The sequence below is a fragment of the Spermophilus citellus genome (assembly GCF_964194105.1).
Source record: "Spermophilus citellus genome assembly, chromosome: 9".
Lineage (NCBI taxonomy): Eukaryota > Metazoa > Chordata > Mammalia > Rodentia > Sciuridae > Spermophilus > Spermophilus citellus.
The window spans coordinates 46,821,801-46,831,314 of record NC_138191.1 but is presented as its reverse complement, the minus strand read 5'-3'; the positions used below and the strand labels follow the sequence as shown (position 1 = coordinate 46,831,314).

Sequence of the window (9,514 nt, the reverse complement as noted above, 5' to 3'; positions counted from 1 at the left end):
GGGTGGGAAGAGGGAAAGGGAAGAAGAAGTCCTGGGGTATGAATTAGAACAAGATATATTCTATGCTTGTATAAGTATATTAAATGTAGTCTACTATCATGTATACAAAAAAGAAAAAAATATAAAACTCTATCAAAAATAGTGATAATCATAATTCTATCCTTTAGGGCCTATGTGGGGGGTGAGGGTTGGTCAAACTGATAAAACATTGAATTAGAAAGCAACACTCAATAGATATTGTTAATATCCTAAGAGGATTACTGCTTGTACAAATTAGATTTGAAGAATTGGAATAAGGTTGTAGGATTGCATTTTGAAAGGTAGAGGTTATGTAAAATTTGTAAAATTCTACATCCAGCATTTCTTTCTTTTCTGCTGAACAGGAATATAAAAAAAGAAGCAAAACTGAGATTTTTGTCATTTCACAATTGAAAAACACTGAACTGTGGATTTGGGATATTGCTGATTTTAAGTTGACCTGAGAAGTGGGTTTTAATATTTTCTTGAGTTTAATATAAGTCCCCTCTCCCCTTCACCCTTTTTGTCTTGAAATAGGTGGTTTCTGACATATAGTTTGATACAGAGTTTCACAGTCTATTTTAGGTTTGTGGACAGCTCATGTTTCAGTGTCCAGCAGAACAAACTGTACTATTTATGTTGGAAATGTGACTGAGTGCTGGCTCAAAACATTTCTCTAATTTCAGAGATCTGGTAGGCAAACTTCATTATCTTTGCCTTCTTTATCTAACCTTCACGTGGGGCTTATCCTAAGCTTAGGTTTATTTTCTTTTTCCTTACTTCTTCTGGGGACTGCTGATGGGTGAAGGTTTCCTGTTTTGAGAAAATCTTACATAATACAATGTAAAATTCAAAGAAATTATGACTTCTTTTCAATAAGAACAACTATGCATTTGATCAAGTTTTATAGCAATAATACTAACGCTTTAGAATATAAAAACTAGAAAAAATAAAAAAAATTAAAGTTGCAATATTTGGAGGTAGATATATGTGATAACATACCTTGCATAGATGTGACATTAAAAGTATGTCCTTTTTTTTCAGCATGTAGAACAATGAGAAATAAATGCCTATTGTTTATAAATTACAAAGTAAATAAAAGTATTCCTATTGAATACTTTAATGATACTTCTATTAAATTATTTACTACAAAATACATAACTATGAAGTCTCTGGCTAATAAGTGTAAATGACAAGAGTACATAATTTGTCCTTTCATATTCTTTGCATGTTAAAAACCCCATTAGCATTTAGCACAGTTCCCAGACTACTTAGAAAAGGGAAAAAGAATTTTGTGAATAATTGATATTTATATAAGTAGACAGGATTTATAAAAATATAAAGATTTCTTGGAAATTATTACTCTTCGTTTAACATTTTAATAGAACTCCATCAATTTATGTTTGGCATGACTCTAGTAGGGATTAAGTTATATGACTAAATTTATTATATTTAATGCCTTAAGCAAAATCCTGAATTTTTGCTGGAGTCTTACCATTATATTGGCATTTATATTGCAAACATTAAATGAAATAACCATGTCTAATATAATATCATTAGGAAAAATATTTTAGTGAAAAATATACACTGGATAATTTTCATTTAGAACTTTCTTTCTGTCCGTGGATATGATTTATTTTACAATTATTCATTTATATATTATTATTTTAATAGTTCATATTTATGAGGTGTAGTGTAATTATTTGACTAGTGTATACAAGGTACAATGATCAAATAAGGGTAGTTAGCAAATTTCCAACTGTTTAAAAATTTAAATAATATTTTATTAACACATAATAATTATATATATTGATGGGATATTTATGTTTAACAATAACCTAATAAATATATTATGAATAACTAGAAGAGAAAACTTGAAAGTTTTAAACATAAAACAATGATAAGAAGATGTACACATTTAATATCCTGTTTTGATCAGTACATATCTTATATACATGTATCCAAATATTACACTATATCCCATAAATATTAGGTATATTTTATTGACTATAAATCTTCACCTGAATATTGTTGCTTTACTGTTGTGATATCACTAGATGCCCTTTTTTATATATTTTATGCGTATGAATACCTAGCTCTACTTCATATTTTCAAGGAATTTCCAAGTTATTTCATTTGCCAGCGTATATTGTAACAATAGAGCTTCTGAAAGAGAGAAATTTCCTCTTTGTAGAGCAATGCAAAAAATAAGCATATGTGGTTAACAGAATTATTATTACTAACTGTGATAGGTTTTCTGAGGAAAATTCTTATGGGATAGCTATTCTAGGAAAGTAGACACAGCAAATATTGCAAATCCATTTTTTTATTCCAAAGTTATCCAGGATTTGATTTCGCAAGGTAGCAACATATTTGGTTATATGAAGCCTTCTCCTGTGGGGTTTAGAGATCTTCAGATTGCTTGCTTTAGGGGAAAATTAAGATTAAATGGGTCATAACTGCTTTCAGGTTGATGAAGGACCTGGAGCCCTCAAAAAGAGGATAGCAATTCTCTTAAGATTGAGTGTCCTCTGCAGTATCCAAGGAGGCTGAACTCTGTTACTTTGGATACCAATGGTCAGAAATGCTCATGTCTCAGTATTTCTCTACCACTGACTTACCCCAGGATGCTGTGGAATGCAGCACCTTCACTGGTCACCAAGCCCCATTTTGGTTTTAAGGCTCCATTGAACTAGTAAGAGGGTTATCAGTGTTTTGCTCCCGGGGATGTTCTGGCTGCATGTTTGAATCTTTGCTTTGCAGTGGACCATTCGTCCTTGGTTGTAGCCCTCACTGTTCATAGTCATTGAAGCCTTGGATGAGTTGTTACTATGTTCATGGGGATGCATTGCAGAAAGATATCCAAGCAGTCATTTTGCAACTGTCAGCTTTAACCTTTGCTGGGCTTCGTATTTTCAACTATCATGTGGACATTGGCAAAGCTGTTGCCATGCTGTGGAAGCTCTGACATTTTTAATACCTTAAAACCAATCTTACACCTCTTTGCCTCTACTGTCATGCTATTTAGCTCACAATGAGGAAGAATTAAGAGATCATTCCATCTGTGGACAAACTTTATCCCAATCACATGATTATTTTAGAATTTAATTGTTGAGAGAAATTCGAGAGGAAATGTATTCAAGTAATCATAAGACTGAGTTTTATATTATGATGAGATAATGGGGTTTGTCCCAATTCACAAGGCTCACAGTATTACTAAATTTAGATATGCGCCTTTGCCTTTTGATTTATCAATATTTTAAAAATAATTTAGCTTTGTTATTGTCAATACATGATCATTCTTCTGCATTTGACTTGGGAATATAGATAAAGGGAAAAATTTCATTCACGAGTAAATGCTGAGGGCCATTACCAAGTAGGAATGACGCATCGAAATTTCCTTGCCAGCGTACCCCATGTTAAATGGACTTGCCTTGGAATTTTGCTATTGACATTGCATGTGTGTTTGAGAAAGATGACCCTACTCAAGGACGAGGGTGGATCCAGGTTTAGGGTGTATCCTGCAGTTTGAGGAAGTATAGTATCCTGGTCCTTGGGTTTAGGGCGTTCCCAGTTTAAGACAATAGGGATTTTAGGGAAGTTGGAGGTTGAGGATTATTGCTGCTGGAAATAGGGCGTTCCTGCTACCTGAGCTCCCTTTGAGTTCTCGTGAGATTCAGAGAGTATTTTAGGAAGAAAGCCTTGTGGAGTAGGTGAATTAGGCGGAGGAGAACTGGGATTGCCCCAGAGCGTGTGTGGAGGCCGGTGTGAGTTCGGGAATAAAGAATTGCTGTTTGAATCTACAAAGCTGTGTGGTGGCTCGTGATTCTGTGCCCAGCCAGACTGCGGCATTTGGTGGCCCATACGCGGAACGTCTGAAACTTGGAGGTAAGTGAAATTGCTCGCCCCTGAGGGAAGGCGAGAGAATGGGTGACCATTTCAAAAAACAATGTGTTCTTGTTTTGATTTATTTCATTTTTGTTTCAAGCTGCCTGTCCCTAGAAATTTCTCAGGCAAACTGGGAAAAATGGATGGCTCAAGGTTTGAAGTTTGTCAGCCCGGAGAAAGAGAAAATTGATACAGCGAATTTTTATTCAGTTTTTGTTTCATTCAGTTGCGGTTTTGTTTTGTGTTATCTTATTGGGTTGTGTTATCTTTATAGAAGATTAGAAATTAGTAAAAAAGAAACCGAAAAGGTGTTAAGTAAATTGTTAGAGGTTCAGACCATGGAGAAAGACATTTTAGATCAAGCAAAAGAGAAGGTCTCTCGAGCTAGTCAGACAGAGGAAGAAAATTTAAAGGAAAAGGGGTTATTAGGAAAAAGGCCACAACAAGAGGCTGTTACTAACTCCGTTTTATTACCAGAGGGCGTAATTCTACCAACAGCCCCACCGATGGAAACAGCTGAGTGGCCCTCAAACCCCGTAGTTGATAAGTGGGATCCTGAGACAGGACCTCAAAGATTAGCATGCCCCGTACTTGAGCAGGTAGGAGGGCAGCGAAATCACCGTGCTTTAGATTTTAAAACAGTGAAGCAGTTAAAGGAGGCTGTAACAACCTACGGTCCCCAAGCTCCCTTCACAGTAAGCATGGTCGAATCCATTACTAACTTGGACATGACGCCAGCAGATTGGGCTAGCATGTGTAAATCTGTGCTAAATGGAGGACAATATTTGTTATGGAAAGTTGCCAATGAGGAATTTTGTACTGAGACAGCTAGGCGAAATGCAGCAGCTGGTTACCCTCAAAGAAATCTAGATATGCTTTTAGGAAAAGGACCTTATGAGGGTCAACGGCAACAAATTGAATATGATCCTGCTATATATGCACAAATTGCTGCAGACGCAGTTAGGGCATGGAAGACTTTACAAGGACATGGAGATTTACAAGGTCAGCTATCTAAGGTAATACAGAGACCTAATGAACCTTACGCTGACTTTGTAGATAGGCTTATTCAAACAGCCGCCAAAATTTTTGGGGATACAGATCAAGCAATGCCATTAATAGAACAACTGGCTTATGACCAAGCAAATCGTTGCTGCAGAGAGGTTATTAGACCATGGAGACATGAAGACTTAAATACATATATTAAAATATGTAGAGATATTAATGAACAAGGGCAAGTCTTGGCAGCTGCAGTACAATAGGCTTTAGATGCCAGGCCAGAAACATGCTATAATTGTGAACAAACAGGACATTTTAAAAGGAGTTGCCCTATAAGAGGAGGTTTTAACAAAACTAGAAATCAAAGGAATAGAATACCGGGTATTTGCCCACGATGCCGTAGAGGGAGACATTGGGCTAATGAATGCCGTTCTCAAACCACCATAGAAGGTACTCCATTATCAAAAAACGGACAAGGATCAGGTATTTACCCACGATATCGTGGAGAAAGGCATCAGGCTTCATTGCCAAAAAACGGACTGAGGGGCCCAATGCTCCGGGGCCCACAACCACAAATATACGGGGCAGTGGAGGAACCCAGCAACACCATCAGGGTGGTGCCCAGGACACATTGTCCATTAAATCCCTCATCAGACAAACCCGAGGGAGCGCAGGGTTGGACATCTGCGCCTCTGCCAGAGCAGTATTAACTCCAGAGATGGGAGTTCAAATCATTCCTACAGGAGTAAAAGGACCTCTTCCCCAAGGAACAGTAGGCTTATTATTGGGACGTAGTTCATCTACATTAAAAGGACTTATGATAAGTCCTGGGGTAATTGATCCCGATTATGTAGGTGAAATAAAAATTATAGCTAGTTCTCCAGGAGGTATATCAGTAATTTCACCTGGAGATAGAATAGCACAGTTGTTAATAATACCCAGCCTACATAATAAGTTCTCTAGTCATAATGTAGAAAGAGGTTCTAAGGGATTAGGCTCCACAGGTGTAGATTGGGCTATGTTGTCTTTAAATTTAGATTCTCACCCGATGCTAAAACTAAATATTCAAGGTCACGAGTTTAATGGGCTACTGGACACAGGTGCTGACCTTAGCATCATATCTCGTCGAGAATGGCCAAAACATTGGCCATTACAACAAGCCACTCAAATGCTTCGAGGCCTAGGAGTGGCGACTAATCCCCATAGAAGTTCTATGATATTAGATTGGAAGGATCCTGAAGGATGTGAAGGAACTATACAGCCATATGTTTTGGATCACCTTCCTATTAATTTATGGGGACGAGATGTCCTGGATCAACTAGGTTTGATGTTAACAAATAACATCAATTCTAATACGCCCACTACTAGGACTAGACAAGGTGTTAAGAAAGAAAAAAGATTAGGAAAACAAGAACAAGGTTTAGCAGCACCAATTCAATTAGATCAAGGAACAGACAGACATGGGTCGGATTTTCAGAAAGGGCCACTGAGACAATCAAAATTACTTGGAAATCAGAAAGACCAGTGTGGGTTCCTCAGTGGCCCTTGACTAAAGAAAAGATACAAGTAGCCCATGATCTGGTCAAACAACAATTAGCGGAAGGACATTTACAACCTTCCGTATCTCCCCATAATACTCCCATTTTTGTCATCAAAAAGAAATCGGGTAAATGGAGATTATTGCAAGATTTAAGAGCCATTAATAATGAGATGGTTATTATGGGACCTGCTCAATCAGGGATTCCTCAATTGTCTGCTTTACCAAAAACATGGCATGTTTTAGCCATAGATATTAAAGATTGTTTTTTTTTCGATTCCAATTCATCCCGAGGATAGTCCACGTTTTGCATTTACTATCCCTGCATTAAATCATGAAGGTCCTGATGAGAGATATGAGTGGAAAGTACTCCCTCAAGGAATGGCTAACAGTCCAACTATGTGTCAAATCTATGTTAATAAAGCAATCCACCACTTAGAAATCAAAATCCTGAACTAAAAATATTTCACTATATGGATGATGTATTATTAGCACATAAAGATAAAAACATATTGCTGGAATGTTATGCCACACTTAGGAACTTATTAAAAAATTATAATCTAGAGATAGGAATAGATAAAGTACAATTAAATTTTCCAATTAATTATTTAGGAGTTCTATTATCCTCAACCATGGTCCGTCCACCGAAAATTCAAATACGAGTAGATCAACTCAAATCACTCAACGATTTTCAAAAGTTATTGGGAGACATAAATTGGATAAGTTCTTATCTAGGCATACCAACAGGAGAGTTGGGACCTTTATTTGATATTCTAAAGGGTCCATCAGATCCAAATTCACCCCGAATGTTAACTCCTAAAGCTAGAAAGGCATTAAAAATTATTGAAACATATATGGAAAATATACATCTAGATAGAATTGATATAAGTTTGCCTTTATTATTTATTGTACTACCAACAAAAAATATTCCTACAGGAGTATTTTGGCAAGAAGGTCCATTATTGTGGATACATTTATCTTATTCTCCTAACACTATTCTTACTAGGTATCCTGAGGCTGTAGGACAATTAATACTCAAAGGAATAAGAGCAGCAAAGGGAGTATTTGGAATTTCTCCCAATAAAATTATTACTCCATATACTATGGATCAAATTGATGAGTTAGCTAATGAGTTAAATACTTGGGCAATAATCATGTGTAAATCTAATGTTTCATTTGATAATCATTTGCCATTGAATCCTTTGTTGTCTTTTTGGTCTAAGCATCCTGTAGTTTTTCCTAAAATGACAAGGAAAACACCTATCATGAATGCTACAAATATATTCACTGATGGGTCTAATAATGGTACAGCAGCCGTAGTTACCCCTGATCAAACTTTTACATTTTTAGTACCCAAACAATCAGCTCAAAAGGTAGAGATTAATGCAGTTTTACAAGCTTTTGTGATGTTCAAAGATTCTGTATTTAATTTATTTTCTAATAGTCAATATATAGTTAATGCTATTAATTCCCTTGAAGATGCTGGTAGGATTTCCCCTTCCTCTACTGTTTTTTCTTTGTTTTCCACTATACAAAGTCTAATATGGGACAGAAAAGATCCATTCTTTATAGGACATATTAGGGCACATACAGGATTGCCTGGAGCCCTTAGTTTGGGCAATGATTTAGCAGATAAAACTACACATGATGCACATATTTTCTCTACATTAGAAGAACTACAAATTTTCATAAAAGGTTTCATGTTAATGCTAATACTTTACAAAAGTGTTTTAAAATAACTAAGGAACAAGCCAGGCATATAATAAAACAATGTCAAAATTGTGTGACCTTTTTACCACAAGTTAATCTTGGAGTCAATCCTAGAGGACTGATACCTAACCATATTTGGCAGATGGACGTCACACACTTGCCAGAATTTGGAAAATTAAAATATTTGCATGTTACAGTTGATACTTCTTTCGTATTTTTGATGGGCTCCCTTCATGCCAGAGAAAATACTAAAGATGTTATAGCTCATTGCTTACAAAATTTTGCCACTGTGGGTGTTCCAAAACAGTTAAAAACAGATAATGGTCCTGGTTATGCTTCTACCTCTTTTAAAAAATTTTGCTCATCATTTGGCATTACTCACATAACAGGAATTCCATACAATCCACAGGGATAAGGCATAGTTGAAAGAGCTCATCAAACTATTAAAATGTACTTATTAAAACAAACGGAGGGAATTGGAAAGGGGTATATATCCCCCAAAGATAAACTTAAAATAACCCTTTTTACTCTAAACTTTCTAAATTTGAATTCATCAGGGCTTAGTGCTGCAGAAAGACATTTGTATCCAAAAAATGTACATAAGCCTAAGGTACTTTGGAAAGATATTCTAACAGGACAATGGAAAGGTCCTGACCCAGTGATTGTCTGGAGTTGGGGCTCTGTTTGTGTGTTTCCACAGGTAGAACAGCAGCCAATTTGGATTCCAGAGAGATTAACCAAAACAATTTCTACAGACCAAAAGGAAGATGATTTGACTCAAATCCATAACAGCTGATATCCAGAGCTCCAGCTTGGCTATTCTTACATCTGCGACAGTGATTAACCAGGATGCTTTTTTCAATATCTATTTTATTATTGCTTTTTCCCACATCATAAAGTTCTATTTTACTTTTGAGCTCATACAGACCTAGGTTAATGTTTTTCTGATCAGTTTTATTTTTTGACTATGGAGTTTTTAAACATTGCAATGGAGATTTCACCTAGGTAAAGCTACAAGGCCTTTACTATTGTCTTATGTGTTGTATGTTACGTGTGCACATTTCTGTTTTGTGTTGTATGTCTGTATGTGGGTATGTCCATATATCATATATGAGGAGCGCTCATGAATAATTGGATGTGAATTTTTTTATTATTCACGTGATTTTAATGGTTTAATTTAAATTGGGTAAACAGCTGTTGAGGATTGTTTTAATATGTGTACAAATAAGCAGGTTAACAGATCTGTTTGTTTACTTTCACCTTTCCTTTTCATTATATTTAATAATTCTGTTCAGGATAATGTAAATTGTTCAAAAAATTGTTTTCTTAGTACCTGTTGGAATGTTACATAATTTTTTTTTTAGC

The 9,514-nt window shown here is 35.8% G+C and overlaps 1 protein-coding gene across 1 annotated transcript in view; it reads left to right on the top strand.

Annotated features, from left to right (window-relative positions):
- The first annotated feature begins 603 nt into the window (after positions 1 to 603).
- LOC308655171 (pancreatic alpha-amylase-like) overlaps positions 604 to 9,514 on the top strand; it is a 30,044-nt gene continuing 21,133 nt past the window's right edge. Inside the window, exon 1 of the mRNA XM_081305033.1 lies at positions 604 to 711. The gene's annotated coding sequence lies outside the window, so the exon portion shown is untranslated. The remainder of the gene's footprint in view (positions 712 to 9,514) is intronic.